Raw genomic sequence first — 12,194 nt, 5'->3', positions numbered from 1 at the left:
TATTATATTTTTTTATTTAAAAGTTGATTCATGAGTCAATGGCGAGCGTCTCTGGGATCCCTCAATCGCCGGCGGGCTATTTTTGCGAGCGGGAGCTGGACAACTTGGACGACTACGTGACGGGGTTGCTAAAAGCTGAGGACCTTGGACTTGATGGTTTCACTCCGGTCTTTGACGACGACAATGTTGGGTGGTCAGAGGTAGAGTTTGCACCGGAATTGATGAACTCTGACGAAATGCAATCGTCTTGGTGTTTTTGAACTTGCTGTACAAAACCAAAACTCGCCCTTTCTACATGTATGTACGTAGGTTCAGTCTATTGTTGTAGAACTTGCTGTAAGAAGAAGAAAAAAAAGAAGCGATTGTTAAATTTTGGAATCATAATTGTAATTATAAATGTCTAATGTCATCAATTAAATAAGTCATAATTTAATGTGATCAAATTTATGATTAAGGAATATAACTTAAGGGTTTAATTGTTATGAATAAATTAATGTGGATACCAGTGCAATTTCTAATTTGTTGAGGGGTCAATTTAGAAATAGGCAAACTTATGTTTATATAAATAAGGGTTATGATTTCAGTTTGCAGATGATGCTTTTGTTTTATTTCCTCATCGACAAAACTCTCTGGATACTAAGGAAGATCTGTAAATTGAAGATATTGCCAAAAATCAATTGCATATTATGGATTCTGGTACACTTCCGTAATTTTATCTATTCCGTTTATAATTTCTTAATAATTGAATAGAATGCATAAATTTTGTGTTGAGATTTCTCAACCCAATTTTTCTATCAATTGGTATCAGAGTCTTCTATTCCAAATTCTTAAGGAAATTTTTTATTTTGGGTACAAAATTTTGTTTTGTGCAATCTTGGTTTTGGTTCATGATATATCATGTTGCAATTTTATTCATCGTGATTTTTGACACTCTGTGTCGCAATCGGTTGGAAAGATTTACGACAGCATCGCAAATTCCACCGAGGAAGGGAAAGCGTCATGGGAGGTTGCTTGCAACCGGTTCCTAGGCCGGCGACAACATCCAAGATGGAAGGAAACAAGCTAATCGCCGATTCTCGCATTTTTTGCTCATCGCGAGCGAGCGCAAATGACCAACATTGGGCCACCGACGACAACGTCATGCTAGAGGTAGTTTTCCGGGGCAGGATAAGGCATTATAGTTGGCCGGCGAATTGGCTGTGGCCGCCTCTTGCTATTTCGTGACTGGCGTTCGACGCTGGAAAGGGTCGCCGACTGCCCCAGTATCCCATCGGTTGGCTATCTTGGTTGGCATTTGGCAACTGTGGTTGTGGCAGTTCGTGCGGCGTGGACGTGTGTGGCAAAGTTGGCGAAGAAACGGTTCGTTTCTTCGTAAATGGTTTTCAAAAAAAAAAAAAGAAAGGGTCACGTACATGGCGTGATGGCGTGTACGTGGAACGTGGAGTGAGGCCACATTTAAGAAAGAACTGTTTTTTTTTTTTTTTTTTTTTTTTTTGCCCACTTTTGATATTTTTTAATTTTGACATTAAAAAAAATAAATTGGTGCATGTTTCACTGAGGAATCAAAATATTACACCTAAGTAATATAATTTATCTTTGAATTATATGTCACCAAAGTAACCCCTATTATTTGAATTTAATTTTATTTGAAATATTGAGATATTATTGAGGTATTAAATAAAGAGTAAATGTGTATATTTATATGAGTATTAATCGACCCAAAGGAATATTTATACAAATTATACATTTACTTGTGATAATAAACTCGTAACAATTATCAGGTTTTTATTTGTTATGTTTCATGCATATAATAAATCGATCCAAAGATAAGTTTATTATTTGTCATGCATTATTGTTAGTGTTTGATTATTACAACAAGAGTACCGCTTGCAAATAATATTACTGTCCAAAGACTTGATATTGTTGTTGCACTAGGTATCTTTTGATAAGATTTATCATTTATTTTAATTGATTCAAAATGAGCATGTTATATATGTTATAATTCTTGTGTTCTCTTTTCAGCAAGTGTTGCTACTATTTCTGCTAACTTAAGTTCGGTGCCGATCCTTAATGGTACAAATTTTAAGGTTTAGAAGGAGAACATTTTAATTGTTCATGACTGTATGGATCTAGATCTTGCGCTTAGGACAGAGCAACCCACTGCTCCTACAGATACTAGTTCCTCTGAACTGAGGGCTAAATATGAGAAGTGGGATCGCTCTAACCGCATGAGTCTTATGATCAACAAGCGCGGCATACATGAGGCTTTTAGGGGTGCAGTGTCTAATAGTGTCACCAAAGCTAAGGAATATCTCGATGAGATTGAAAAGTGTTTTGCCAAAAGCGATAAGGCGGAAACAAGCACAATTCTAAAGAGCTTGATTTCCATGAAGTATAAAGGCAAGGGAAATATTCAGGAATATATTATGGAAATGTCCCACCTTGCATCAAAATTGAAGGCACTTAATCTTGAATTGTCGGATGACATGCTTGTGCATTTAGTTCTTATTTCTCTTTCGAACCAGTTTAGTAAATTTCAGATCAATTATAACTGTCAAAGAGAGAAATTAACTCTTAATGAGCTCATTGCATACTGTGTTCAAGAGAAGAGAGGTTGAAGCAAATCAAGGCTGAAAGTGCCTATTTGGCAAGCACCCCTAAAGATAAGGGCAAGAAAAGAAAGAATGAGGCTACTAAAGATCCTTATGTGAAGAAACAAAAGCAGGATGCTGACAAGAAAGGTTGTTTCTCTGAAACAAGCCTAATCATATCAAGAAAGAATGTCCTAAGTACCATGCATGGCATGCGAAAAAGGGTATATTTTTCAATTTGGTTTGTTCTAAAGTAAATTTAGCTTCAGTATCTCAAAACACTTGGTGGTTTGACTCTGGTGCTACTACTAACATCAGTATTTCAATACAGGGTTACCTGAGCTACCGAAAGCCAACTGGTGCCGAAAGATGCATTTATGTGGGTGATGGCAAGTCGGTTGAGGTGGAAGCAATAGGGCATTTTAGATTGTTGTTAAACACTAGTAATTATTTAGACTTAATAGATACTTTTGTTGTACTGTCATTTAGACGGAATTTGGTTTCTATTTCTCATTTGGACAAATTAGAAACAGAAACCAAATTTATATATGTTTGATATAAATGTTTTTTATATTGAAACCCTGAATGTGGAATCACATGGTACTAAGAGTAAATTTAATAATGAAAACTCAGGTGCCTTATGGCACAAACGTTTAGGACACATCTCGAGAAATAGAGTTGAACGACTTGTATCAGATGCAATTTTACACTCCATTGATTTTACAAACCTAAATGTTTGTGTTGAATGCATTAAGGGCAAACAAACCAAAAGAAAGAAAGATGGTGCATATAGAGCTACAGAAGTATTGGAATTGATACATACAGATGTTTGTGGACCATTTCCAATACCTTCTTGGAATGGTCAACAATATTTTGTATCATTCATCGATGATTATTCTCGATATGCATATCTATTTCTTATTTATGAGAAGACTCAAACATTGAATATTTTCAAATCATTCAAGGATGAAGTTGAGAATCAATTAGACAAAAGAATTAAGAAAGTTAGATCTGATCGTGGTGGTGAATACTATGGTAGATATGACTGTTCAGGTGAGCAACGTCCAGGACCTTTTGCTTAATACCTAGAGGAGTGTGGAATCGCCCCACAGTACACAATGCCAGGCTCACCAAGCATGAATGGTGTAGCTGAATGACATAATCGAATTCTTAAGGATATGGTAAGGAGTATGATTAGTCATTCAACCTTACCAATGTCGCTTTGGGGAGAAGCATTAAAGACAACAGCTTACATTCTAAATCGAGTACCCACTAAAGCAGCTACTAAAACAGCTTTTGAGCTTTGGATAAGGCGAACACCAAGTCTCAAACATTTTCATATTTGGGGATGTCCAGCTAAGGCTAGACCGTATAGGTCACATGAAAAGAAATTGGACTCCAGAACTGTGAGTAGTTACTTTATTGGATATTCTGAGCGATCACGGGACTATAAGTTTTATGATCCCAAAGTAAAGACCATCTTTGAGACGGGAACAACAACGTTCTTCGAGGATATTGAGTTTGGGTGGAAGAATAAAGTAACTGACCTTGTCTTTGAGGAGGAATGTATTCCCACTACTCTTCAAGAGGAAATGGTTTATATTCCTATGATTGCTTTTAATAATGATCAGGATTTTATTCCTGTCAGTGATCAGGATGCAATACCAGAATAATAAGACATTGTTAATTAACTCTCAGAAGAACAAACTCAACAACCTCAAGAACAGTGTATGTAGAACAAGTGCCTTTACGAAGGTCCACTAGAGAAAGGAGAAGTGCTATTTCGGATGATTACATAGTACTACTTCAAGAACATGAGGAAAATGATGGTATGGCGAAGGATGATCCGATCAACATTCGTTAAGCCATGCAAGATTCAAATTCTCAAAAGTGGATTGAGGCAATGAATGAGGATTATAAGTCAATGCAAGACAATAATGTTTGAGAACTTATCATATTACTTGAATGTGTGAAACCCATTGGTTGTAAGTGGATTTTTAAAATCAAACGGGATACAAATGGTAATGTGGAAAGGTATAAAGCACGTCTTGTAGCTAAAGGCTATACTCAGAAATATGAGATTGTCGTTAAAGAGACCTTTTCTCCAGTTTCAACGAAGGACTCTTGAAGGACAATCATGACACTCGTTGCACACTTCGATATGGAACTCCATCAGATGGATGTCAAGACATCTTTTCTCAACGGAGACATTGAGGAAACAATCTATATGGTGCAACCAGAATACTTTGTATCGGGAGATTCAAAGAGTATAGTTTGCAAACTTAAGAAGTCCCTCTATGGGTTAAAACAAGCATCTCATCAATGGTACCACAAATTTCATCAAATAATAATCTCATTTGGTTTTGAGGTAAATGTGGTAGATGATTGTGTGTATCATAAGTTCAGTGAGAGTAAGCATATCTTCCTGGTTCTATATGTTGATGGCATTTTGTTTGTCACAAACGATATAGGTATGTTAAATGATACCAACATATTTCTATCTAGATATTTTGAAATGAAAGATCTTGGTAACGCATCTTTTGTATTAGGAATCCAAATACATAGAGATCGTTCTCGAGGTATTCTTGGATCATCGCAAAAGAACTATATCGATAAGGTGCTTAAAAGATTTGGCATGCAAGATTGCAAACCAGGTAATACCCCAGTCGCTAAAGGAGACAAATTTAGTCTTAAACAATGCCCTAAAGAAAGCCTCGAGACTCAAGAAATGCAAAAGATTCCCTATGCTTCGGCTGTAGAAAGTCTTATGTATGCTCAAGTTTGTACGCGTCCGGATATTGTGTACATTGTTGGAGTATTGGGCAGATATTTAAGCAACCCAGAAATGGATCATTGGAAAGCAGCAAAGAGGGTAATGAGATATTTAAAGAGAACAATTGATTACATGTTCACATATAAGAGGTCAGATACTCTTGAGATCATGGGATATTCTGACTCTGATTTTGCGGGATACCAAGATAGCATGAGATCTACTTCAGGTTATTTTTTTATGTTGGCTGGTGGAGCTATTTCTTTGAAAAGTACCAAACAGACACTAACAGCTTCTTCCACCATGGCAGTAGAGTTTATAACATGTTATGAGGCATCTAATCATGGAATATGGCTGAAAAATTTTGTCTCTGGACTACGTATTCTGGGAAAGGTTGAAAGACCACTAAAGTTATTTTGTGACAATCGATCAGCTGTATTGTATTCTAACAACAATAGGAGCTCGACAAAATCGAAGCACATCGATATCAAGTTCCTTGTTATGAAAGAAAGAGTACAAAATGGACAGATTTCGATAGAACACATAGGCACAAACTCCATGATAGCAGATCCTTTTATAAAGGGTTTACCACCCAATGTCTTCTATGAGCATACCAATTCAATTTGGTAAAATCTATATCTAGTGGGAGTTTGTACTATATATGTTTCATTATATTGATGAAACTTATGTATTTGGAAATTATCTGATCAGATATAAAATTCAATGTTTACTTCATTACACTTTGTATAACTTAAGTTAAATTTTTTATCTCACTTTGATTATAAGGAGGGCCAGTTGAAAATTGACATGAATAGATCACCTTGCATGTAATTTTCATGCCACATATTCATAATTGATCTATGTCATTTGATTATATTGATATACGTGACCATTAATAGTTTAATTGTGAAAGATACAATAAAAACTGCATTGATCCTATGTTTATATAATTAATGGACGAGATTGTTAAGGAACCCTACAGTTATGATGACAAAAGTTATGAGCTCATTAAGGTTAATATTTATAAGTTTACACATATGGTCCAGTGGGAGATTGTTAGAATTTTGGGACCATAATTGTAATTATAAATGTCTAATGTCATTAATTAAATAAGTCATAATTTAATGTGATCAAATTTATGATTAAAGAATATGACTTAAGGGTTTAATTGTTATGAATAAACTAATGTGGATATCATGTGCAATTTCTAATTTGTTGAGGGGTCAAATTAGAAATAGGCAAACTTATGTTTCTATAAATAAGGGATATGGTCCCAGTTTGTAGATGATGTTTTTGTTTTGTTTCCTCATTGACAAAATTCTCTGGATACTAAGGAAGATCTGCAAATTGAAGATTTTACCCAAAATCGATTGTATACTATGGATTCTAGTAGGCTTATGTAATTTTATCTGTTCCATTTATAATTTTTTAAGAATTGAATGGAATACATAAATTTTATATTGAGATTTCTCAACCTAATTTTTCTATCAGTGACTACAGGCAGCTGCTTGCCTCGCGTGTACACCCTTTTAACTGTTGGCGTATGTCACTGTAGGTATGCAAAAGATGCATGTTCCAGGAAGCAGGGTAAAGAAAATTATCTGTTTTTTGAAGAAATATGTAATTTGTTAAATGTAACTCAACTTTAGCAAAAGGAAAAATGATGCTTTAATCCTAGCTAGTTTTGAGAATTGACGTGTTTGATGAAACCAGTAGCTCGATTTGCTTGTCGTCGGTGTATAGCTATAGCCGGCTTCACATCGCATTCATGAAGACTTGAAATCTGCTTCGAAAAGAATGCTTGGTTCGAGGACTTTTGCGACTGTTAGTTGATTATTTCAACTTCATTTTATATGTTTCGGCGACTGATATCATATTTATACGACCAAGAACATAGTAATTGTCTCAAAGCTCGGACGAAGAGAGCTCGATATTGACTCTGAACTAGGAAATCTGTCATGATCTTCATCGATACGTATCGACGCGTGGTCTATCAATGAGGCACTTCCACTACGAAAGAATTTCTTCCTTTTTCTTCTTTGTGCTCTTCTTTTCTAGGCGCTTAAGAGGATTTAGTGACCAGGGAGCAGCAAGGTCTGCCAAGGAGTCGTTGGCCAATAACTATATGAATGCCAACGAGAAACACTTAGTAAAAATTTAGAAAACAGAAAGAAATTATGAACATGGCAATGTATCCAAGTCTGTTCTTAAAATTAGATTTGAAAGGAGATATTTTTTTTTATTAAAAGAATAAAATACTAATATACATTAGATGCAGATTTGTCCCAATTTTCAATTTAATAATTGATAAAAAAATAATATTCAAACTAATTTATTAATTTTGCATATTTAAAGAAATATTTTGAGAAAATTTGGTGTTAATGTTAATAATAATTTGTATTACCCTTGCTTATATCGTGTTATGTTGGTGCAGTGGGTATAAATGTAGAGTCTGAGTCAGATGTTCTAGGTTCGAGCCTCGCTGCCCCACTAATTGCAGTGAAGATGAATATTGTGATGTCGGTTTCTATCACAGCCGTCTGATCTTCAGATGAACTTTAATAATCTGAGCAATTAGTTTTTACAGCCGTCTGATCTTCAGATGACTTTAATAATCTGAGCAATTGGTTTTTATATGTTTATTGTAATCATCGACCAATAATAAAAAGTTATAAACACGTATAATCCTATTTTCATAAATTATTTATTTAAAATTGAAATATCATTTTTTATTTATTTTAAGTAATCATTAACCAAATGTAATTTATGTACGTGGGTGTTTAATTTGTTATCGAGCAATTATTTATTTAATAATCTGTGCAATTATTTTTTATATGTTTATTTTAATCATCAACCAATAATAAAAAGTTATAAACACGTATAATCCTATTTTCATAAATTATTTATTTAAAATTGAAATATCATTTTTTATTTATTTTAAATAATCATTAACCAAAACTCGCCCTTTCTGCGCGTAAATACGTGGGTGTTTAATTTGTTATCGAAGATTTTTAGGAGATTTAATTAAATTTAAAAATTATATAGAATTGAAATTCATTTTCAAATTATTAATAAGGATTAATTTTTATCCAAACGTCAATTTTAAAATTACTGAATGAGCAAGCGTCCGAAGAAGATAGATCTTCTGATCCATAATTTACGGATTAGGAGATGGCCCACTATTATAGACTTTTAATTTGGTTGAACCCTACTAATTTAAAGATGAGATCCATCCAAATCAATGATCCTCATATAAAAGATCATCCACTGATCCGTAAATTATGGACCAGAAAATCCCTACTGACATCCGAGGCAATTGTTTTTTATAATCTAAGCCGAGTGTCTATCACAATCCTCTGATCTTCAGATGAGATTACTAATCTGAACAATTGTTTTTTATATATTTATTATAATCATCGACCAATAATAAAAAGTTATAAACACGTATAATCCTATTTTCATAAAATATTTATCTGAAATATCATTTTTTTTATTTTTTAAATATTCATTAACTAAATACAATTCACTAAAAAATAATGCCGCATTCGGAGAGTTATGCGCTGGAATTAATGAACTCTGACGAAATGCAATCGTCAGGGTGTTTTTGAACTTGCTATACCGAACCAAAACTCGTCCTTTCTGCATGACTGCATGTATGTATGTGGGTGTTGAAGTACAAATAATCGAGTGTCAGATATTTTTAGAAGATTTAATTAAAGGGAAGTTTCTATTGGCAAACAATCTTTTCATGCAGTCTTCATTCATAAAATTTTTTATTTTTCCTCCATAGTTAAATATATTTATCTAATTATTCATGATACTTTTAAGTATAAAAAATCCAAAAATAAAATTCCAATCCATAAAAATTTTTATTTTCACTCCCTAGTCAAACATATTTACCTAATTGTCCATGATACTTTTAGGTATAAAAAGTTTAAAAATAAATATAATTCTTCTTAAATTCAGTACATTAAATTAAAATCTAGTATATTTTCTATTAAGTACGATTATTTTTTCACCTCAATTAAATGGAAAATATACTAAATTTTCTTCAAATGATACTCAGTTGGATAAAAAATATACTAAATTTTCTTTAAATAGTAAATGATGTTGAATTTATAAGGAATTATATTAAGCTGAAAAAAAGTCATGCTTAATTTAATATAAAATATACTCAATTCAAGTTTAATGTGCTAAATTTAATAGGAATTATATTCATTTTTAGACTATTTGTACCGAAAAAATATGAGGGTTAATTTTGATAGAAAATATACTCAATTCTAGCATAAAGTACTAGATTCTAGTGTAAAGTGCTGAATTTAATCGGAAATATACTCGTTTTTAGACTTTTTATACCTAAAAAATCTGAGGGACAAGTTAGGTAATAATATTTGCATGAGAGAATTGAAACAAGTAATATTTTGCATGCAGGGAGTGGAAACAAAGTTTTTTGTGATTGGAGACTGCATGCAAAGTTGTGATTATGATTAGGGATTTTTCTCTACTTTACCGTTAATTAAATTTAAAAAATACACAGAATTTAAATTCAACTTACAATTGAACTAACCTTGACCTGAGCAAATGATCTCAGACTACTAGCAGGGTTGCTTTTATCCAAATGTCATTTTCAGAGTGACTGAGTGAGCAGAGCGTCCGAGGTAGATAGGCCGAGCAAGAGAGGCCGGTTGGGTCGAGCAGACAGACCAGGCGACAGATAGGTCGGTCAAAGCAGACAGATCGGGCTGTCAGAGAGGTCGGCCGAGTCGCAGTTTCCTTCGTCTGTTTCCCAAGATACAACTACTGTCTGTGAATCCGACCAAGCATTGATGGTCACGACGAGCTGAGTGGTATCTGAATACTACCACGGGTACTCCACCGAACAGGAGATGCACGACAGAGGAGGAAGGAAAATGAAGAGTCTTTGCTTTGCTTGTTGTGTATGATCGGAGTCTCATTATATAGGAGCTCGGATCAATGGTCAGAATTAATGATTTTAATGGTCATTATTAGCCGAGTTTAAGGTAATGAGAGAGAGTTTCTCCCCATGTATTTGTTCACATTTTTAATGTATGTAAATCAATATAAACTAATAAAAATGTCTTGAAACTTTTAATGTGAGACTTAAGTCTTATTCACAATGAAACTTCTTTTCTCTTTCATTTCTTCTCCATTTATTTATTCAAAGTGGATTCAATCTAGTTTTGTAAAACTGGTTGGAAGAAGAATAAGAAGAAGAGACTACTGGCAGCTGCTTTCCTTGCGTGTACACCTTTTTAACTGTTGCCGTATGTCAGTGTAGGTATGCAAAAGATGCATGTTCTAGGAAGCAGGGTAAAGAAAATTATCTGTTTTATGAAGAAATATGTAATTTGTCAAATGTAACTCAACTTTAGCAAAGAGAAAATGATGCTTTAATCCTAGTTTTGAGAATTCACGTGTTTGATGAAACCAGTAGTTCGACTTGCATGCTTGTCGTTGGTGTAGCTATAGCCGGCTGCACATCACATTCATGAAGACTTAAAATCTTTTTCGAAAAGCATGCTTGGACTTTTGCGACTGTTAGTTGATTATTTCAACTTCATTGTATATGTCTCGGCGACTGATATCATATTTATACAACCAAGAACATAACAACTGTCTCAAAGCGCGAACGAAGAGAGTTTGATATTGACTCTGAACCAAGAAATTTGTCATGATCTTCATCGATACGTATCGACGCGTGGTCTATCAATGGGGCACTTCCACTATGAAAGAATTTCTTCCTTGCTCTTCTTTGTGCTCTTCTTTTCTAGGCACTTAAGAGGATTTCGTGACCGAGAGAGCAGCAAGGGCTGCCAAGGAGTAGTTGGCCATTGCCTATATGAATGCCAACAATAAACATTTTGTGAAAGTCTAGAAAACAGAAAGAAATTATGGACATGACAAACTATCCAACTCTGTTCCTAAAATTAGATTCGAAAGGAGATATTTTTTTATTAAAAGAATAAAATTACTAAAATACATTAGATGCAGATTTGTCCCAATTTTCAATTTAATAATTGATAAAAAAAATAATATTCAAACTAATTTATTAATTTTGCATATTCGAAAAAAAAAATTTGAAAAAATTTAGTATTAATGTTAATAATAATTTGTATTACCCTTGCATATATCAAGTTAAGTTGGTGTAGTGGGTAAAAATTTAGAGTTTGAGCCAGATGTCTCAGGTTCGAGCCTCGCTGCTTCACTAATTGCAGTGAAGATGAATATTGTGATGTCAGTTTCTATCACAACCGTCTGATCTTCAGATGAGATTATTAATCTGAGCAATTATATTTTATATATTTATTATAATCATCCACCAATAATAAAAAGTTATAAACATGTATAATCCTATTTTCATAAATTATTTATTTAAAATTGAAATATCATTTTTTATTTTTTTTAATAATCATTAATCACTTGCGATTCACTAAAAAAAATGCCGCAATATGGGACAAATTTGTAAAATATTTTCGTCACAACAAGTTTTGCAACGAATTCAACTACGAAATATTTTTCGTCTCAAAATTATTGTCACCAAATTCTGCGACAAAAAAATTTCAAATTCGTCATCAAATTTGGCGTCACTAATTCTACAACAAAAATTAAAATCCGTCGCAAAAATCCCTAGGCAACTCTAGGATAAAATTTAGATGTTGTCCCAATTTTGACGACGAAAATGATTTTCGTCCCGATTGAGCAATGAAAATAGATCCGTCACCAAATGCGGGACGACTAAATTTGGTGACGAATAATAATTTCATCGATAAATCTGCAACGAATACAAATTTGTCGTCAATCTATTAATTTGA

General features: G+C 33.6%; 1 pseudogene; it reads left to right on the top strand.

Moving 5' to 3' along the window:
* The first annotated feature begins 11,591 nt into the window (after positions 1–11,591).
* LOC121995181 lies at positions 11,592–11,670 on the top strand (annotated as a pseudogene).
* The last annotated feature ends 524 nt before the right edge of the window (positions 11,671–12,194 follow it).

The sequence above is a fragment of the Zingiber officinale genome, chromosome 1B, assembly GCF_018446385.1.
Source record: "Zingiber officinale cultivar Zhangliang chromosome 1B, Zo_v1.1, whole genome shotgun sequence".
Classification (NCBI taxonomy): Eukaryota; Viridiplantae; Streptophyta; class Magnoliopsida; order Zingiberales; family Zingiberaceae; genus Zingiber; species Zingiber officinale.
This window is presented reverse-complemented; position numbering and strand designations above follow the sequence as displayed.